At 38.9% G+C, this 20,614-nt stretch overlaps 1 protein-coding gene across 10 annotated transcripts in view; it reads left to right on the top strand.

The window, feature by feature from the left end:
- LPAR1 (lysophosphatidic acid receptor 1) overlaps positions 1–20,614 on the top strand; it is a 295,096-nt gene that overhangs the window by 192,666 nt on the left and 81,816 nt on the right. The window contains exon 1 of one of the 10 annotated variants that reach the window (XM_031028334.2): positions 13,860–15,403. The exons of the other annotated variants lie outside the window; for them this stretch is intronic. The gene's annotated coding sequence lies outside the window, so the exon portion shown is untranslated. Of the gene's footprint in view, positions 1–13,859; positions 15,404–20,614 lie in introns of those variants that run through there. 10 annotated transcript variants of the gene reach the window in all.

The following is a 20,614-nucleotide window of genomic DNA, read 5'->3' as shown; positions in this document are numbered from 1 at the left end:
CTTTTAAAAATAAGAATTATAGGGGCGCCTGGGTGGCTCAGTTGTTAAGCGTCTGCCTTCGGCTCAGGTCATGGGATCGAGCCCCATGTCGGGCTCCCTGCTCGGCAGGGAGCCTGCTTCTCCCTCTCCCTCTCCCCCTGCTTGGGTTCCCTCTCTCACTGTATCTCTCTCTGTCAAATAAATAAATAAAATCTTAAAAAAATAAGAATTATAGTATGTTTTTATTCTGAGAGCTGGGAATGGAGGAGAGAACAAAGCTGAAGGAACAGAAGAGAGAATAAGAATGAAGCAAACTTTAGTTCAAAACTAGGTATGGCCAGTTGAGGACTAGGATGGATGGGGAGAAATGTCTTACAAAGTCACTGTTGGTCAAAATTGGTAACTGTCACTATCATTGGAAGGTGAGAGTTTTCAAGGCATACGCTTTACAAATGTTTATGGGCACAAAGAACTATGTCAGCTGTCTACTGGGTGTATGGTGGAGCCTTGATTATGTCTTCATGGAACGATGAGTTGGCAGTTTCCTCCTAAGTCTGACTTGTTGGGATAAACTTTACTGGAATCATTAATGGAACTTTGACATGAGTAACAATATAAGAACACTATTTAAAAACAACAATTGGCACAGTGTTCAAAGGTACATGTAAATAAATTGTTACTTTTGGATTATTGCTTAGCCTAATTCTGGCTTCCATTACAATCTTGCTTCTGTGAGCCACAAGAACCTGAAGTACAATCAGAGGTGTTGGGGGATAATGAATATATGTGGCTCCAGCATCTTGCCTTCACTCCCATAAAGACTGGTTTAGCTTTCATACACCAGCTCACAGATGGATGCCTTCAGATGGCTGGTGCTCTTGGGAAGGAAGGAAGCTCCTGATCCTACCATGTTGTACAGAAACCTGGGTGACTCTGCTCATTCTGTGATTGCTGCCGCCACTTTGTAGTCACTGAATTCCAAATAATAGTTCACCTTACTCCATCCCCCCGAAACAGAAGGAACTTTTCCTTCTAAGTAGGGAAACTCTCCAAGGCATTCTCAGAGATGCCTGCACATTCAAAGGCACTTCCCACTAAGCAAATGTTATATTCGGTTTCTCCAGAGGATGGACTCTAGGATGACTTGTGTGCTATCCTGCTTTTTGCACTTAGGCCAGCCTTTCTCTGAATCAGCACTTGAGATGTGAGTGTGCACCTGTGAACTCTCTTCTACCTTGTAGTATTCTGGCTTGCCCACTAAACTCTAGGCATTGGGGCAGCTGTAGTCTGTCCTCCTCTGTCTGAGAATGAATCTCTGTGGTTTACGATACTTTCCTATTGATTCCATGGGAACTAAGGATTCCACTTATAATGGGCTCCCGATGACCTACTTGGATTTCCAGAATTTCTGATCTAGGTATGCAAATTAGGCTTCCTGTAACCAACACTGCTATATTTTAAAGAGAACTCACACACCCTAGTGGTTTAGACTTTGGGTGGACACATCATTCTAGAGTTTGGTCCTTATATTCCTCTTTTACTGACAATTTGAATTGCTTTGTTCTATTACCGTTGGCAGGAAAAATCCTATCTGTGTTTATGGCTTTGGAGCCTCTGGTTTATTTAACTTTGATTAGGGATAAGAGAATGCCCACCTATTTAGCTCTCAAAAACTGATGGATATTGATTTGCATTTATCCTCACTATTCTCCCATTGTTAGTTGACATTGTATGACACTTTTCTCCATTTTAAAAGATAAGTTCTTTCTGAAATATGTTCTGGTTTTCTTTGATTAACTTTGACAAACAATGTTATCTGGTAAAAATAAGTTTATTTTGCCTTAAAATAGCTACAATACATACTCTAGTATTACAGTGATTTACTGTGTAGTGTGCAGTGTGGGGTGGCTTAGTAAGTTCAAAAATTGATTGCTCAAGGGAATTTTACAAGGATAGCATAATAGAGGTATATGGATGAATATGTAATTAGAACCCTATTCCTTTTAAGGGATTTACTTAGGACAGCTCAGTGTTTCCATGTTTTTGACTTTAATGTATGAAAAACTAGGAAACACAATGAACAGAAATAGTTGATTATGAGCTTATCATCACTGTCTTAATGCATACTTTGTTGTAGCTAGATTTCATTCTGACTCCAAAATGACAGAACTCTCTGTAAACTACATTTTGTAGAAGAGAATAATCCTACTTCAATTTTAATTAAAAAGTAACAGAGCTCTTTTCCACTTCACAGTTTTTGTGAACATCATGCCAGCCCTGTCCAGTAGACATTTTTGCAGTGATGGAAATGTTCTATTTTTGCACTGTCCACATATGACGCATGACTGTCTTATTGGACAGTGCGGGCCCTGACTTTGGACTGAAAACCACCCCCTGTTACTAGCTGTATAGCTATGCTGGTTTCAGAAAGCTTTTTCTTTTGGGCAGGCCCAGCTCCACCATGAGTGGTACAGTGCTTGCTGGATTCCAGCCCTGCTCCTCCCACTTAGCCACATGCTCTTGTGCAATGAGCACATGGCACCGTTGGCAAGGATGATCCTCCCCACCCCCCCCCCAAGAAGCTCTGTACCCTGACTGCTGACATGGGAGAAAACCCTGGCCCCACGCCCCAAAGAAGTCTCCCCACTCAAAGTAGGGCCCATTCTTTCCTGAGTTACAAATCAATACTGAGAGACTCGGGTGTAGTGATAGACAAACTCTTCATGTTAGAATTCTTCCTGTACCCAGATCTCTTTAGAGTAGACTTGTGTTCTCCCATATTCAGGAGGCCCTGAATCTGTCAGTGGATTCTTTATTGCCTACTGACTTACGATTTTATTTATTTATTAGAGAGACAGCGAGAGAGGGAACACAAGCAGGGTTAGTGGGAGAGGGAGAAGCAGGCTTCCCGCCGAGCAGGGAGCCCGATGCTGGGCTTGATCCCAGGACCCTGTGATCATGACCTGAGCCGAAGGCAGACGCTTTAACGACTGAGCCACCCAGGTGCCCCTAAAAAAAAAGGTCCTTGCACAGGATTTCCAAGAGTGATGGGAAAAAGGGGAAATAGCGGATTGCTCCATGGTTATTTCAGAAAGCAGAGCTGAGCAATACCGGGCTGTTCCCTGCTGCTCTCTTTGGTACCCACTCTTCGTTCTGGAAAAGGAGGTAGAGCGGAGGAGGTTTGAACCTTCTCACTTTTAGTTACTCTTTTTCGGCAAAGTGTTCAGTGGACATTCACTGCTTTTAACTCAGCCCTGCCTTCACTGTACTTCATAGATAATACACTGTACTTAATGGATATCACTGCCAGGTTTTTATGATGATGATTATTATTAATGGCAGGCTGTTATTCTTGGTTTCAGAACCATGTTGAGGTTTTCGCTTGTCTTTGTGTCTTTTAACTGGAAATTGGGTGGAGATGTATCAAGGAATTGGGGCGGATGTCATTTTTTTTTTAAAGATTTTTTATCTATTTATTTGACAGAGAGAGGGAACACAAGCAGGGGGAGTGGGAGAGGGAGAAGCAGGCTTCCCGCAGAGCAGGGAGCCCGATGCGGGGCTGGATCCCAGGACCCTGGGATCATGACCTGAGCCGAAGGCAGATGCTTAATGACTGAGCCACCCAGGCGCCCCTAGGGGCTGATGTCATCTTTATTCATAAGTCCGTTCATGACCATTTGCATGATTTATTGATTTAACCAAAGCTTTTGATCCTCATGAAACGGTTCTTGGGTTGAACTGATTGATCTCAAAGACTTTAGACTTCAGTATGTAAGAGGGTTGATACAGCCACCCTGAGAATCGTGTAGTATGTAGGAATTATCTTTTGATGGATCAAATTCCATTTCCAAGTGATATAAAACCTATCTGTGTCCACCTCCCTCTGCCTTCTTTTAAATTTATGATTAATAACTTAAACGTGTCTGTGAACCAGCTATTTCCTTTGCAGTGGTATGATCTTATGCTCATGACCAGGAAATAAATTTAAGATGCCTCAGAGCTGTTGACTGGTTCTTTTCTTAAAGGAGAGCTTGCTGTTGACTTTGTCCATACGAAATCTGTTGCTTTTGGCAGACACCTGGCACCATTCAGACGGACAGCATTAAATCCCTTCATTCCGTAGGTCAATTCATATAATGGTGTGGTGGGTACATTTTGCAGCTCTCTTATTCTTTTGGACACACACTGGGATTGAGTCCTGCTCAAAAATAACATGTTCTTAGCAGCTTCACTAAGTGTATGTTTGTTCATGTCCAAGATTTATAAATGGCAACACCTGAACTCAGATCTTTCTATCACTGACCTGTGGAGTTTCAGTTAGTCTTTATTGAATAATTCAAAATCTCCTTCCTAAGAAAATTTCTGGAAATCCTCATAATTGAATAGGTAAAATTGCCCTCAATTTGGATTACAATGTCATTTGTTTTTTAAAGAAAAGACCAAATTTGCTCTTTATGTCTTGTATCAAAAGCACATGAGGCTGTTTTTTATTCAACGGCCCTGAACACTTACACTGTAGACGCATAGCAGAGACTGCAGTCCTGAGTTATCTCCTTTTTGGTTGTATCAAAGGCCATTTGAGGTAACTGATCGATTAAAAGAACAGTCTCGTGAGTGGTTCTCAAAGTGTAGTCCCTGGCGCAGCCCCACCAGCGTCACTTGAGAACTTGTTACTCGGTTGTAAAATGGCCCATTGCAGACCTACTGAATCAGAAACTCCAGGTCAGTGCTCAGCCATCTGGCGTTTGAACAAACCCTCCAGTGAAATCTGGTTGTTGTAGGCTGTAGTTTGAGAACCACTGGTCTAATGCACTAATTAACACATCTGGCTTTCAACCTAGGGGCACTCATTATAATACAGATTCTTGGCTCACATCCACACACAGTCTGATTCAGTGTGTCGCAGGTAGGGCCCAGGAATCAGTTTTTTTATATTCTGTGGCAAAGCCTCCTTTGGAACCTCTGCTCTCACCTTGTGTCCTATTAGATCACTCAGTTGTATACATGTGGAAAATAATGCATTTGTCCGTATACAGGTGTCTCTATAGAACTCTGATTTAAGACCATGGCTTATAATCAGAGGTTTACTTAAGAAGACTTTAAAAATACAGGTGACTGGATTCTGCTAAATCAAAAGCTCTGGTTAGGGGTGAGGAGAGATGCTCATTCTGGTGTATGTACTGGGTTTAAGATTCCCAGCCCTCTGAGAACCATGGATTTTTTTAAAAAAATTATTTTTTTAATAAGTTTTTAATTTTAATTCCAGTATAGTTAACATATAGTCTTATATTAGTTTCAGGTGTGAAATCTAATGTTTCGACAATTCTGTATATTACTGGGTGGTCATCATGACAAGTGTACTCTTTAATCTCCATCACCTATTTCCTCCATCCCCCCCCGCCCCAACCTACCTCCCCTCTGGTAACCATCAGTTCTCTATAGTTAAGAGCCTGTTCCTTGGTTTTTCTCTCTCTCCCTACCTTTTTCTTTGCTCATTTGTTTTGTTTCTTAAATTCCACATATGAATGAGATCATATGGTATTTGTCTTTCTCTGCCTTATTTCACTTAGCATTGTACTGTCTAGCTCCATCCATGTTGTTGCAAATGGCAAGATTTCACTCTCCTTTATGGCTGAATAATATTCCATTTGTGTGTGTGTGTGTGTACATGTGAATACACACACACACCACATCTTCTTTATCCATTCATCTATCAATGGACACTTGGGCTGCTTCCATAATTTGGCTATTATGATTAATGCTGCTATAAACATTGGGGTACATGTATCCCTTTGAATTAGTGTTTTTGTATTTTTTGGGTAAATATCCAGTAGTGTGATTGCTGGATTGTTGGGTAGTTCTGTTTTGAACTTTGTGAGGAATCTCCATATGTCTTCTACAGTGGCTGCACCAGTTTGCATTCCCACAGCAGTGGAAAAGCGTTCCTTTATCTCCACATTCTTGCCAACACTTGTTGTTTCTTGTGTTTTTGATTTTAGGCATTCTGACAGGTGTGAGGTGATATCTCATGTGGTTTTGATTTGCATTTCCCTGATGAGTGATGTTGAGCATCTTTTCATGTGTCTGTGGGCCATCTGTATATCTTCTTTGGAGAAATGTCTGTTCATGTCTTCTGCCCATTTTTTTTTTTTTTTTTAGAGATTTATTTATTTGACAGACACAGCAAGAGAGGGAACACAAGCAGGGGGAGTGGGAGAGGGAGAAGCAGGCTTCCTGCTGAGCAAGGAACCCGATGCGGGGCTCGATCCCAGCACCCTGGGATCATGACCTGAGCCTAAGGCAGATACTTTAATGACTGAGCCACCCAGGCGCCCTGCCCATTTTTAATTGGATTATTCGGGGTTTTTTTTGGTGTTGAGTTGTATATGGTTTTTTTTTTTTTTTTTTTTAATGTTTTGGGTACTAACCCTTTATTGGATATGTCATTTGCAAACATCTTGAGAACCATGAATTTTTGTCTTCTGCTTTCATTGAGGATTGGTAGAGAAGAAATGGCCATATTAATATTTCTTTCTGGTTTGTACCACATGGTGACTCTTAACTTAGATTTAGTAGAAGAACATAGTCTCTCTCTCCTGATAGTTAATATACAGTTCTTCATTTTCTCTTTTGCTTTAGTTACCAGAGAGCTCAGTAAAATTTTGCACTCAATTTAGAAATAACTATTTCCCTTTTCCACTTTAATCCGAGTCTTTTTACCCCCAGCTTTATTGAGATATTACTGATCTATAACATTGTCTAAGTTTAAGATGTACAACATGATTTGCAGGTATATATTGCAAAATGATCACAATAAGGTTAGTTAACATAACCATTATCTCATATAATTACCTTTTTTTTTTTTTTTGCTGGTCATGACATTTAAGATCTACTCTCTTAATAACTTTCAAGTGTATAATATAAAATGTTAGTTATAGTCACCATGCTATACAGATCCCCAGAACTTACTCATTTTATTGCTGGAATTTTATACCCTTTGACCAACATCTCCCCATTTCCTCCACTCCCTAGCCCGTGGCATCCACTGTTCTACTCACTATTTCTATGAGTTCACTTTTTTAGATTTTACATACAAGTGAGGGCATACAATATTGTCTTTCTCTGATTGACTTCACTTAGCATAATGCCCTCAGGGTCTATCAATGTTACAAGAGGCAGGATTTCCCTTTTTTTTATGGCTAAATAATATTTCATTGTACATAATAATATTACATTGTACACCACATTTCCTTTAGCTATTCATCCGTGCATGGACAGTTAGGTTGTTTCCAGGTCTTTTCTATTGTTAATGTTGCAATAAAAATAGGAGTGCAGATATTTCTTTGAGATAATGATTTTATTTCCTTCAGCTATAAGCCCAGAAGTGGGATTGCTAGATCATGGTATTTCTAATTGTTTGAGGAACCTCCATACTGTTTTCCACAGTGGCTGCACCAATTTACATTCCCACCAAGAGTGCACAAGGATTTCTTTTCTCCACCACCTCACCAACACTTGTTATCTCTTGTCTTTTTGATTATAGCCATTCTAACAGGTGTGAGGTGATATCTCATTGTGGTTTTGATTTACATTTCCCTGATGATTAGTGATATTGAACATCTTTTCATGTATCCATTGGCCATTTGTATGTCTTTGGAAAAATGTCTATTCAAGACCTTTCCCCATTTTTTTTTTTTTTTAAAGATTTTATTTATTTATTCATGAGAGAGAGAAAGAGAGGCAGAGGGAGAAGCAGACTTCCCGCAGAGCGGGGAGCCCGATGCGGGACTCAATCCCAGGACTCCAGGATCATGACCTGAGCCGAAGGCAGTCGCTTAACCAACTGAGCCACCCAGGCGCCCGACCTTTCCCCATTTTTTAAAATCACTTTTTTTTTTTTTTGCTATTGAGTTGTATGAGTTCCTTATGTATTTCAGATATTAATCCCTTATCAGATAGATGGTTTGCAAATTTTTTTCTCCCATTCTTTAGGTGCCTTTTCATTTTGTTGATTACTTCTTTTGCTGTGCAGAGACTTTTTAATATGATATAGTCCTACTTGTTTATTTTTACTTTTGTTATTTGTACTTTTAGTGTCATATTCAAAAAATTGTTGCCAAGGCCAATGTCAAGGATATTGTTGTTTTCTTCTGGTAGTTTTATAATTTTGGTCTTATATTTAAGTCTTTAATTCATTTTGAGTTAATTTTTGTGAGTAGTGGAAAAAGGAATACGGTTTCATTCTTTTTTTGCGTGTGGAGATCCAGTTTTCTCAGCACCATTTGTGGAAAAGACTATCCTTTCCCCCACTGAGTATTCTTAGCTCCCTTATCAAATATTAGTTGATCATATATGTTGGTATTATTTCTCAAGCCTCAGTTCTGTTTCAGTTGTTTATGTGTTTGTTTTTATGTCAGTACCATATTGTTTTGATTACTATAGCTTATAATAAAGTTTGAAGTCAGGAATTGTGGTGCCTCTAGGTTTATGATTCTTCCTCAGGAACAATGGCTATTTGGGATCTTTTGTGGCTCCATATGAATTTTAGGATTTTTTTCTGTTGCTATGAAAAATGCCATTGGAATATTGATAGAGAATGCATTGAATTGATAGATGGCTTTTGGTAGTATGGACATTTTAACAATATTCTTATCCATGAACACAGGATATCTTCCATTTGTGTCTTCCAATTTTTTTCATCAGTCTTCTAATTTTCAGCATATGGCTCTTTACTGTCTTCATCAAATAATTATTCTTAAGCATTTTATTGTTTTTGATGCCATTATAAATGGGATTGTTTTATTTCTTTTTCAGATAGTTGGTACTGCATAGAAACAAACGATTTTGTATATTGATTTTATATCCTGCAACTTTATTGAATTTATTCTGTGTGTTTTTTGGTGGGGTCTTTGAGATTTTCTCTTTATAAGATCATATCATCTGCAAACAGAGACAACTTTTCTTCCTTTCTGATTTGGATGCCTTTTATTTTTTTGCCTAATTGCTTTAGTGAGAACTTCCAATACAGTATATAGCAATAGTGAGAGTGGCCATCTTTGCCTCATTCCTGATCTTAGTGGGAAAGCTTTCAGCCTTTCACTGTTGGGCATAATGTTAGTTGTGAGTTTGTCATATGTGGCCTTTATTACTTTGAGATATGTTCCTTCTATTCCCAATTTGTTGAGAGTTTTTATTATAAACAGATGTCACATTTTGTCAAATGCTTTTTCTGCATTTGTTGAGAGGATCATAAGATTTTTATCCTTTATTGATGTGGTTGTATCATGCTTACTGATTTGTGTATGTTGAACTATCCTTGCACCCCAGTGTTAAATCCCACTTGATCATGGTGTATGATCCTTTTCATGTGCTATTGAATTTGGTTTGCTAAAATTTTGAGAATTTTGGCACCTGTGGTTTTTTTTTAAATTTTTTTTAAGATTTTATTTGAGACAGAGCATGCACAAGCAGGGAGAGTGGCAGGCGAGGGAGAAGCAGGCTCCGCATTGAGCAGGGAGCCCTACATGGGGCTTGATCCCAGGACCCTGGGATCATGACCTGAGCCAAAGGCAGGCACTTAACCGACTGAGCCACCCAGGTGTCCCTTGCACCTGGGTTTATCAGGGATATTGGCTTATGTTTTCTTGTAGTATCTTTATCTGGCTTTTGTGTCAGGTTAATGTTGGCCTCATAAAATGGGTTTGGGAGTATTCCTTTCTCGTTTGAAAAGAATTGGCATTAATTCTTCTTTAAATGTTTGGTAGAATTCACCAGCAAAACTATCTAGTCCTGGCTTTTTCTTTGTTGGGAGGTTTTTGATCACTGTTTCTATCTCCTTACTGTGTTTGATCTCAAATTTTCTATTTCTTTATGATTCAGTCTTGGTAGGTTGTATGTTTCTAGGAATTTATCTATTTCTTCTAGATTGTCCAGTTTGTTGGCATATAATTGCTCGAACTCATGACTCTTGTTCTTTTAAAACCTGTAAACTGACTGAAACTGGAGATGGACGGGGTCCAGAAACTGTGTAAATGGTGGAATATCTGCCCTTTGCTTTGAAATAAGCTTAGTTGGAGAACTCTCCCAGCTCCGGATCCCTGTCTCCTTTGTGTCTTCCTGCATATGATGGATGTACTACACTTGTCAGTATCCTGGTTGTGAAAGAGTTAATGTTTTCCATTACCAGGCACTGACATAGGCAGTGGGGGAAATCTGGTTCATTTTGTTTCAAAATACACCATACCTCAAATAAGTATAAACAGCTGCGATGCAGGATTGGGGCCAAAAGAAATCAGTGTGGTGCTATGAACTCCAGCTGAGAGGAGTTCATGTAACATGGATCTGAGATCAGGCTCCAAAACGAAACCATTAGTCCTCAGCAGGAGAAGAGTCCTCACTTGTCATCCTGGTCACCTCCACCACCACTCAAACTGGGATGGCTCTTTGGAGAGGTGACCGGTTCCTCTTGCCTCTGGATCCACTTCTCGGCTATGGACTGAGCACACCACATTCAGTTTCTTGGAACCAGCGCCATAGTAGTGTAAAATGAAGACATCTTGGAACACAAAGGATTTATAGATCTGTTGCCTGCTTATTTTATCTCCATGACTTGGCTTACAACAGCAACCACATGAACCCCAGCCCTCCAGCACACTCCTTCCTTTTTTAAGCCCCAGGAAATTCTTGGTCAGGTAGAAACTGTTGCCACTGAGTCTGGTTGGTGGTTTTTTTTCCTTCTTCCAGATTTTTCAGGTAGCATCCGTTGAGCAAAACTTTTTTTCTTTTTCTGATTCCTTTTCTACCAGAATTCCCTTTTTAATTTTGTCACGCTTTCTCTTCTCTTGGGCTTAGCCATATAATATCTTTTCGCACTAGTGAGATGTTTTTCTGTAGGACACTCTCCATTCTTTACATATTTGGATTTCTCCCTGTGATTTTTCTGGACAAGTAGGACAGCATTTTTTAGACTGATGATTAGATGGTCAGAAGTCTTTAAAGTGGTGTCTCACAGCTGTTTTTAGGTTTCCAGCTGGTTTTTAGGTCGCGTCTCAGGCGTAGGGGTTCTGTGGCTACTTGGTGGTTTTACTATCTCTTTGCAGTTTGTAAAAAGGCTTCTTTGCCTTTCCATTTTGTGCTGCTTTCCTGATAAACACCTCCAACAATAATTTAAAAAGATAACCACTGTCACATTTAAAATCCTTTCATAAAAGGAAAACAAGACTTAGAATACCATTCACGTAAGTTCGGGGAGGGGCCCCTTTGTGTGTGTTTGTTTTCATAGTTACTAAATCATTGCGAACTGAGGAGAGTCCTTTAATTCCCTTTGCTCCACATTCCTAATTTCTTCAACAGGGATGATGATGTTTTGAAATGTTACTCATGAAATTGTTATATTAACGAACCAGGCCGGCCTTTCCTTACTGACCTTTCAAGTTGGCAAAAGCACGTATGTAAATTCTCAGGAAACGATGGTATTTACATATCCTCCGCCCCGCTGGGAATAATTGATGCTGTCGCACAATCCTAGTGTTCTTTAGATTTTCCTCCATACTTACTGTTCTAAGGGAGTCTCTTTTAGAGATTGCCAGGAGCAACTTCACTGAGGAACAGTGGTGTATGTTAAGAGTGGGAAAGGAAATTAAATTAAGCGCCTCATTTTTCCCATGGCAAGGAAGAGAACTAGAATTGTATTCAACAGGTATTATTTTCTTCCTCCTCAGAACGTTGGCCAGGATGTCTAAGTCTAGACTTAGGATGTACAGGACTTTTTTTTTTAAGGGAACTTATCTCCAGTTTAATTAGAGATTAGTGAAGGAAGCTAGGTTTCTTATTTGGCTCTTGAACTTCAAAAATAAATAAAACGTTCATATTTCTGAATAGCACATTGTGGGCCAAACAACATCTGGAAGAGATTATTCTCACGGGTAGGCAGAAGAAATTTCATAACCTACCATCTTCAAAGAACGTGGTACCTTGTCACATTTTCCCCCCATAGCCTGGAAACAGAAGACAGACTCTTAAGGCCACGTTGCTGGGGCATCTGCCTTTTCCTTTGTTTTGTGTTGCATGTAAATGTATCTCTTCTGTACTATGATACTTCTTTAGCTTTGAAACTAAAGCAAAACTTGGTATGATGCTGCCTACACTTTGTGCTGTGGTCCAGACTTCTCCTTTTTCAAAAGACCTATTTGACTTTTGGCAACACGCCCCTTATACGCAGCCATTTGTCTGAGACATCTTTTCCTGTCTTCTCTAAAATCAGGCCCATGTGTGTCTGGGGTAATCCTGTAATTTGTAACAGTAACTCCTAACCAGATTAAATTTTGTAAAATTCAGTTTATTCTGGGGCATGTGTATTCATATGTTAAATGGTGACACATGAACACTCCTTTCCTGTTAAACACATTTTCTCTTAGATGGCGGGGCTTCTACTGCCCCTGCTTCTCCCCTCCTCATCCTCCACCTCTCCCTCCTCTTTCAGACTTACAGAAAAGTTGCAAGTAGAGTACAGAAGTATGAAGGGACTTTTATCTCACCAAGTCAATTAGGAGTGACTTGTTGACATGATGTTGACACCCTCAAATACTATAGAATATATTTCCTGTATACAAGGACGTTCTTCACATAGTCACAAAGCCACCGTCAAAATTAGGAGATGAGCATCATTATTGTATCTAATTTTCAGATCCTGCTGAACTTTCCCCAACTTATCTCAATACAAAGATAGCAAAGGATCCAGTCCAGAATCTTGCATCGTATTCATTTGTCATGTCTCTTGTCTTCTTTAACATGGAACAGTTTCTCAGTGTTTTTTCCCTTTTTATGACCTAATCTTTTAAAGATTATAGGATGGGGTGCCTGGCTGGCTCAGTGGGAAAAGCCTGTGACTCTTGATTTCAGGGTCGTGAGTTCGAGCCCCACGTTGGGTGTAGAGATTACTTTATTTATTTATTTTTATTTTATTTTATTTTTTTTATAGTATATTTTTCTTTTTCTTTTTTTTTTTTTAAGATTTTATTTATTTATTTGAGAGAGAGAGAATGAGAGACAGAGAGCATGAGAGGGAGGAGGGTCAGAGGGAGAAGCAGACTCCCTGCTGAGCAGGGAGCCCAATGCGGGATTCGATCCTGGGACTCCAGGATCATGACCTGAGCCGAAGGCAGTCGCTTAACCAACTGAGCCACCCAGGCGCCCTAGAGATTACTTTAATAAATAAAACTTAAAGTAAAGATTATAGGAAAGTTATTTTGCATAATGTCCCTCAATTTGGGTTTGGCCTGTGTTTCCTTTTGATTAAATTCAGATTTTGAACCTTTGGCAGGAATATCACAGAAGTGATGCTGTGTTCTTCTCATTACATCCTCTCAGGTGGTGTACAATGTCAATTTGTTACAATTTCCCATGATGTTTACTTTGAAGACTTGATTAAGGTGGTGTCTTCCAGACTTCTCCACTGTAAAGCTACTGATTTGCTTTTGTAATGAATACAAATTTTGTGGGAAAGTATTTGGGTCTATGTAAATATTCCATTTCTTACCAAACTTTTATTAGTTTATTTACATTAAAATGAACTCCTGGGTTTCTATTTAAAGGGTTATAAAGCTGTTACTGTCATTTATGTTGAAGCTCAGAAATTTTTATTTTAGGCCAGGGGGGTGCCCGTCAAGCTAATTTCCCTGTTCTTTCAACATGTCTCCATAATTCTTTGAGTGCTGTCTTTCTGGCAAAACAAGATATTCTGAGTGATATCATGTACCATCTCAGGGCTTAGTAAATATATATGTATTGTCTTTGTATGCTTTTCCAAATGAGGGGGTATATAGATAGTTTCAATACAATTTAATTTTTATTGTATAAATTTTTATTATATAAAATTAAATTGTATGTAAACAGTTTTAATAACTCAATTTGGCAAGTATTGTAGTATTAGATGTTTAGATTGTTTCTAAAATTTGCCAGTCATATATGATAATGCCCTGAGCCTCCTTGTAGCAAAATCTTTGCTCTTAATATTAATTCTTTACACAGTATAAATTCCTAGATGCCTTTGTTAACGGGATCCTTTGCTGTTACAGACTGTTATTCTGGGCTGAATCACTGTTCTTGTGGCAGCTGTAGACTTCTATATTCTGGCCAGCTATTTGGATACTTTGCTCCTACTCCCATTTACTCTCCTTTCTTCCGCTTTTCCCTTTCACTCACCTCCACTAACATGAATATGCATGTTCGTATTCCTTCAGTTGTAGGCCATTTAGGAATTCTGACTTTAGAAACCTGCACTTGCTCTCAGAAGGAAATATCTTCTGTCTCCTCCAGTGGCTGTGTTTGGCGTAGTCTAGCTTGGCGCGACACTTGGTTACAGAGGTTGTAATTCTCCTTGTCTTGAAACTGAGGGGACCGCAAATACTCCAGCATGGCTCAGAGGCTCCCTCCCCAAACATTCCTCAGTAAAATTTATCCATGCTATGCTTCAGGGTCCTGCTTCATTCCCTTAGATGCAGGTCCTAAGTCCCATTAGTCTTTGCACTACTCTGGATCCCTATGCAGATGTCTGAGGGTCATGGTGTGAGATACCAAGAAGACCCAGAGCTTAGACATTGTGCGCCTTGGTCTATGGAAAGAAACAGGACAAAGAGAAATTTGTCCTACCTTTCAAGAGGATTTTCTCCATCCTTTTAAAAAGATGATTTTTCTTCCTTCATCCCCATCAGTTTTCTCCTCCTTTGTGAGTGAGTACACTCACTTGTTCATTTTTCTCTAACTCTGAAACCTGTAACTGTAGCCCATTCCTGATCCACTCTTACTAAAACTACAACCCCTCTCCCCCCATTTTCTAAGCAATATAACACAAGCTAGCTTGATTTTGAGACCATAAGCAGAGTATGGCCAACACATCTTTCGCTTTAGTAGTTACAACTGTTCTGAGATTTTTCTGCCAATTGTGTTCTAACAATTCCTGGTTATTTTGATACATTTCAGGATAGTATCTCTCCCAGTCAAGAGCACTGTCCAAAAGTGAAAACGGTATGCCTGCCAGCGCACTCTTAGAAATCAGAACAGTGGGTTTCTTTAGATAATTTTGGGCCAGTTTCTTCTATCTGTAGAATACTGGACTCTGAACAGATAAGACACATGTTAAACCCGGTGATGGTGGTGCTTTCGCTTCTCCTTCTGCGGGCCGCGTGTATCCCTTCCTTGGAATGCGTCAGCTGAGTGCCATATGGAAAGAATGATAGACTTTTAGGCCAAGTGTAGAATGAAAGGTCTGATTGAAAAGCTGGAGAAGCAAATGGAAAAACTGATCCTATACGTAGGAAAAGAAAAGATTGAAGAACACGAAACATACTGTCTTCAGTGAATATATTGAAGCAAGACCTTGGACCTGATAATTTGAAGAAGAGAAGAAAAGTTTCTGCTGCGACAGGTAGAGATGGTGTTTTAAAACAAAACATGAGGAAATGATTTGGTTTCTTAAGTGCTTTTCTGATTTCTTTGTTCTAACTCTGCATGGGAAGCAAATGGACCCTGTGATCACAGCTTTCTTCATCCCAGCTGGACCGTTTGCCTCACTGGTTTTGTGGGAAGCAGTGGTGTAAGGATAGGAAATTGAGCTAAAAAATGTACCATGGACCGTTAGTCATCCATTTTTCCCCCCCTTTTCCTTTTTAGGCTCTTTGAGCCTGAAATTCTCCTTTTATTGACTTTGGAAATAAAACAGTGTTGATTAATTCAAAAGGTGAAGAATGTTTTCCTTTTCTTGCTATTTTCTGGAGCCTTTTTTTTTTTTTTTAATATTACTTATTTATTTATTTTAAAGAGAGCGAGTGGAGGGGAGCGGGTGCAGAGGGAGAGGGATAGGCAGACTCGCCCAGAGCCCGATGCGGGGCTTGACCTCACGACCCTGAGATCATGACCTGAGCTGCAACCAAGAGTCAGATACTTAACTGACTGAGCCACCCAGGTACCCTGATTTTCTGGAGTTTTTATCTTAGTTCATTACAGCTATATGCATTTCAGTTATATAGCTTTTAATAGTTACAATAACTGTATTTTTTGGTCCTGTTACGATCATAGGTATTCTGTGTTTACACTGACAGGCTGCTCATGCTGAGGCTCTCCTCAGCACCTTTTTTTATTTATCACACGATCAGATGCATTATGCCATCGAGTGGATTTTTCAGGGTGAAATATATCCTGATTGTATTTAATAAAAGTGCCTTGTTCTTGCTATTGCAAGTAAATGACAATTTGGGTGAACATATGCTTTTTGAGTCATTCCATATTTCTGACAAAAGCATGAAATTTGCTCCTGTCTTATCTGTTGTGGTCAGGATGGTGGCCGTGTACAGCCTAGTTTTTTTTTCCCCACTTGATTTTTATTTTAATGGGAATTCCTTTAACTCTTGCAGTTTAGTAACTTAACAGACCTTGTTTCAGTTGCAGGTAATGTACTTCATATTTTCCCTGGAATGTGGTGAGCTCTTTGTTTTCTCCCTTTTTATTATGGTAACAGATACATAAGATAAAATTTACTGTCTAAACCATTTTCAAGTTTAAATAGTGTTAAGTATATTCACATTGTTGGTAAACAGATCTCCAGAACTCTTCATCTGGCCAAACTGAAACGCTGTACCCATTAAACAACAGCTCCCCCTTTCCTCCTCCCCGCACATCCCGGCGACCACCCTTTCACTTTCTGTCTCTGCGAATTTGACTACTTTAGGTAACTCATATGAGTGGAATTACGAAGTATTTATCTTTTCATTACTGGCTTATTTCACTTACCATAATGCCCTCAAGGTTTATCCATGTTGTAATATGGATCAGAATGTTCTGCCTTTTTAACGCTGAGTAATATTCCATTGTATTTATGTACCACATTGTTCATCCATTCACTCGTTGATGGGCACTTGAGTTGCTTCCACTTGTTTGGCTACTGTGAATAATGCTGCTAGGAACATGGGTGTACAAATATCTCTTTTGAGACCCTGCTTTCAGTTCTTTTGGTTGTATATCCAGAAGTGGAATTGCTGGGTCATACGATGATTCCATTCTTAACTTTTTGAGGAACCGCCATCCTGTTTTCTGTAGCAGCTGAGCCATGTTACCAGTAAATGCCACCAGCAGTAAAATAAAGGTTCCGATCTTCACATCCCTGCCAGTACTTACTTTCTGCTTTTTTGATAGCAACCATTCTAATGGATGTGAGGTGGTATCTCATTGTGGTTTTGATGTGCATTTCCCTAACGATTGGTGATGTTGACTATCTTGTTATTTGCTTTTTGGCCATCTGTATATGGAGAAATGTTTGTTCAAGTCTTTTGTTCATTTTTTAATTGGATTGTTTGATTTTTGTTATTGAGTTGTAGGCGTTCTTTATATATTCTGGATATTAACTCCTTTTTAGATTTAGGATTTGCAAATATTTTCTCCCATTCCATGGACTGTACTTTTACTTTTGATTATGTCCTTTGCACAGAAGTTCTTAATTTTGATGTAGTGCATCTTATCTGTTTTTTTTCTGTTGTTGTTTGTGTTGTGGTGAGCTCTTTAAACCTTCTCCATCATCTTTTAAGAAAAGTTTGCTTTTATTGTTAAGTAACTATTGTGCCATTTGCCCTCAGATCTACCAATTATTTTTATGTTGAATCTCTACTTTCTGTGCTCCTTAGCCATACTGTCTAATCAGTCTAGTAAATTTTATTACTCTAAGTGTGTGTAGTTTTTCTCAAGCTCCTCTTCCATGGCATCAACTTGGTTTTCTGTTGTGACACTTCTGCCTGTTGTAGTTTTAAATTTTTAGTGTCAGCACTGATACTATTTCTTTTTTTTTTTTTTTTTTTCACTTTTTTAAAGTTCTACATGTTTGTGACTTAAAGTATCAAGTAGCTGTATGAGGCTTGCTTAAGAAAAGGAGCTCTTCTCTCCCTACGATTTTCCCTCACCATGACCAGCATTTTCAGTTGATTTAGTGGCTTTGTTCAGTAATTTCATTGCATCTCTAAGATCTTTACTTATACTTTTTGATATATCAGTTTTAAATATTTCTTGCTGTCCCCTGGGGAAGATGTGCCGTACACACATTCCTATCCTGTACCTCTTCGTCCTAATACATTTAGGTCATGATTTTGATTAGGCCATTCATTATTCAGTGTTAATGCCATCATGACCTTGTTAATGTTGTTAATAGTGGAGCTGTCTAGAATCTATGAATCCTTCTCTTCTACAAATCCTTAAAAGAGAAAGTTTTAATCCTTCTTTTTATGTTTGTGTTCTGTGTGCTTCGTATTCTGTGTACTCATTCAGTCCCAAACTCTGTCAGTTCTAGAAGTCTGCTCTTGATGTATCCAGATGGACAGGTTTTTTTTTTGCCAAGGCTACTTTTTGAGTCCTATTACCTGTCATCCAGGGATCTCTTTTCTCAACGATGCCAGAAATTCCTTTTGTTTTTCTCCTATATTGGATTCCTATTCCTGTATTACATGCCTTTCGTTTTCTTATTTTCCTCCCTGTTTTGCCCAAGAACATCCTCCAACAGAATTGTAGGTTGTAAATCACCTGACTCTTTGTCTCATTGCCTTCTGGCTTCCCGGTTGCTGTAGAGAAGTCCAAAGACTTTCTGATCCCTAATTCTTTGTTTATGAGCACCCCCACCACCCACCCCCAATTTCTGATTGGTGACAGGATTTTTTTCTATCTCTACCATTTAAAAATTTTTCATAATGATGTGCTTAATTTGGGCATATTAAAATCAGTTGAGGTGGGCAAGTAGGCACTCAATGGACCCTAATAGTCAACAAATTTATGACTTTTCCATTTTAGGAAATGTTTTGAGTTATGTGACTCCCCCCACCCCCCATTTCTTTTATTATTTCATTCTGGAATTGCTTTTCTTTAGCTATTGGATCTCCTTGACTAGTCGCCCACCTTTCTTCTTCTTACTATTCTATTTTCCTTTATTTTTTTGCTCTACATTTTGGGCAAGTTTCTTAACTTGATATTCCAATTTTTCTACTGCATTTTGAATTAGCATTTGTTAAGTAGCCTGTTTTTGTTTCAGTGGGTGCAATGTTACCTTTCTGGTGTTACTATTGTTATATTTTCATCTGCTTAGAATCCAGAGAAGAGCATTAGTTCTTAGATGCTATAAGGCCGGCTTCCGATGCTATTTTGGACCTTCCTATATCACATCTTCTTGTTCCTCCAGGTTTGAGGTTCAGAGTATTTTTTTCTACTTGGTTTCTGCCAGACTATAGAGCTTTCTGCAGAAGGATACATAAATTTAAAGTCTGGAATTTTTTCCTACTTCATCTAAAAGGCTTTATTTATATGTAATGCTTTTTTAAAGCTTTAAAGATAAATTTACTCTTTCCTGGTTGTAGCATTGATGACTTCTTTCCTTTCCCCTTTAGTACTTTTCATTCATCTGTTATGTTTTGGGGATGGCAGCTTTGAAATCTTTACCCATGTAAGTACCTCCCTGACTAAGCTCTGGTTTATCTTCTGTTTCACAAAAACTGTTTTTTGCTTTATTTTTTATTCTGTTTCCTGCTTTATTGACCACCTTCATTCAAGTTCATAAATCAGATTTTTTTTCTTCTTTTTTTTTTTTGGTTAATGCAGATTCATTCTTACCTCATAATTTTTAAAGTTTTTTTCTTAATATAGTATACCCATTCCTTAAGGAAATATTTGCTCTGATCCTAGAATCTTCCCTTCTCTTGAGCCATAATATTTTTCATTTGCTTAGTGGATTTGGATTTTTCTCTGTTGCTTATCCATAGAGAGGGAAGTCTATGCATATTCAGTATTGGGTATTGCCCTGTGTTCTTTCAAGAGACTGAAATGAGTCACTGTTTGACTCAAGTCCAGATAGAGGAAAATGGTTAGATTTATAGTACACATTAATTTGCCAATTAGAAATTCATCTTCCTATGAGGCCTAGGGAAAGAGCCAGCATCAGCTGCAGAAGTAAACAAAGGGGAGTTTGCCTCAGAACCAAAGACTTTCTTTTAGGTATTTGGTGTGGCACTCAGTAATTAGTAAGGTCATTGTCACTTGGCAAGGTTGCCCATGTCAGAAGCCAGCTGGTAGAGTTTTTTCCCACACGTTTTCTGGGGCAGTCATCATGGCCACATGTATATCAGAAGTAAATACCACCGGAGATGACTTGCTCAGTTGAAGCCAGGAAACCCATCTAAGGGGTGAGTGTATTTGAAATGGACACCAGTGCTTCCTGGCTTCACTCCCTCCACCCCTCATCCCTCTGAACTAGGAGTATCATTATGAGTCTATTAGGGTCTCATTTGCTTATTTTCTGTCCATTCAGTGCAGTTTCACATGAAGGGGATGTTGTACCTTAGTCCTTCTGTCAGCCTCCCATGTTGATTCTTTCTAGTATATTTTTCTGAAAATTCAAGCAATAGCTGGGTTCCATCTGTGGCTTCTGGGGCTGATTCAGGATATTTCCTATTCTTAGAGTCAATTGGTGATTTCTCTAGTAATCTGGCACAGAGGAATGAGCCTATGTAGCTTTCTTTTTTTTTTTTTTTTTAAAGATTTTATTTATTTATTTGAGAGAGAGAGAATGAGAGACAGAGAGCATGAGAGGGAGGAGGGTCAGAGGGAGAAGCAG

The sequence above is a fragment of the Leptonychotes weddellii genome, chromosome 14 (genome assembly GCF_054177405.1).
Source record: "Leptonychotes weddellii isolate Sample4059 chromosome 14, ASM5417740v2, whole genome shotgun sequence".
NCBI classification, from domain to species: Eukaryota; Metazoa; Chordata; class Mammalia; order Carnivora; family Phocidae; genus Leptonychotes; species Leptonychotes weddellii.
The sequence above is the reverse complement of the archived record's forward strand: the minus strand, read 5'-3'. Positions and strand labels throughout refer to the sequence as shown.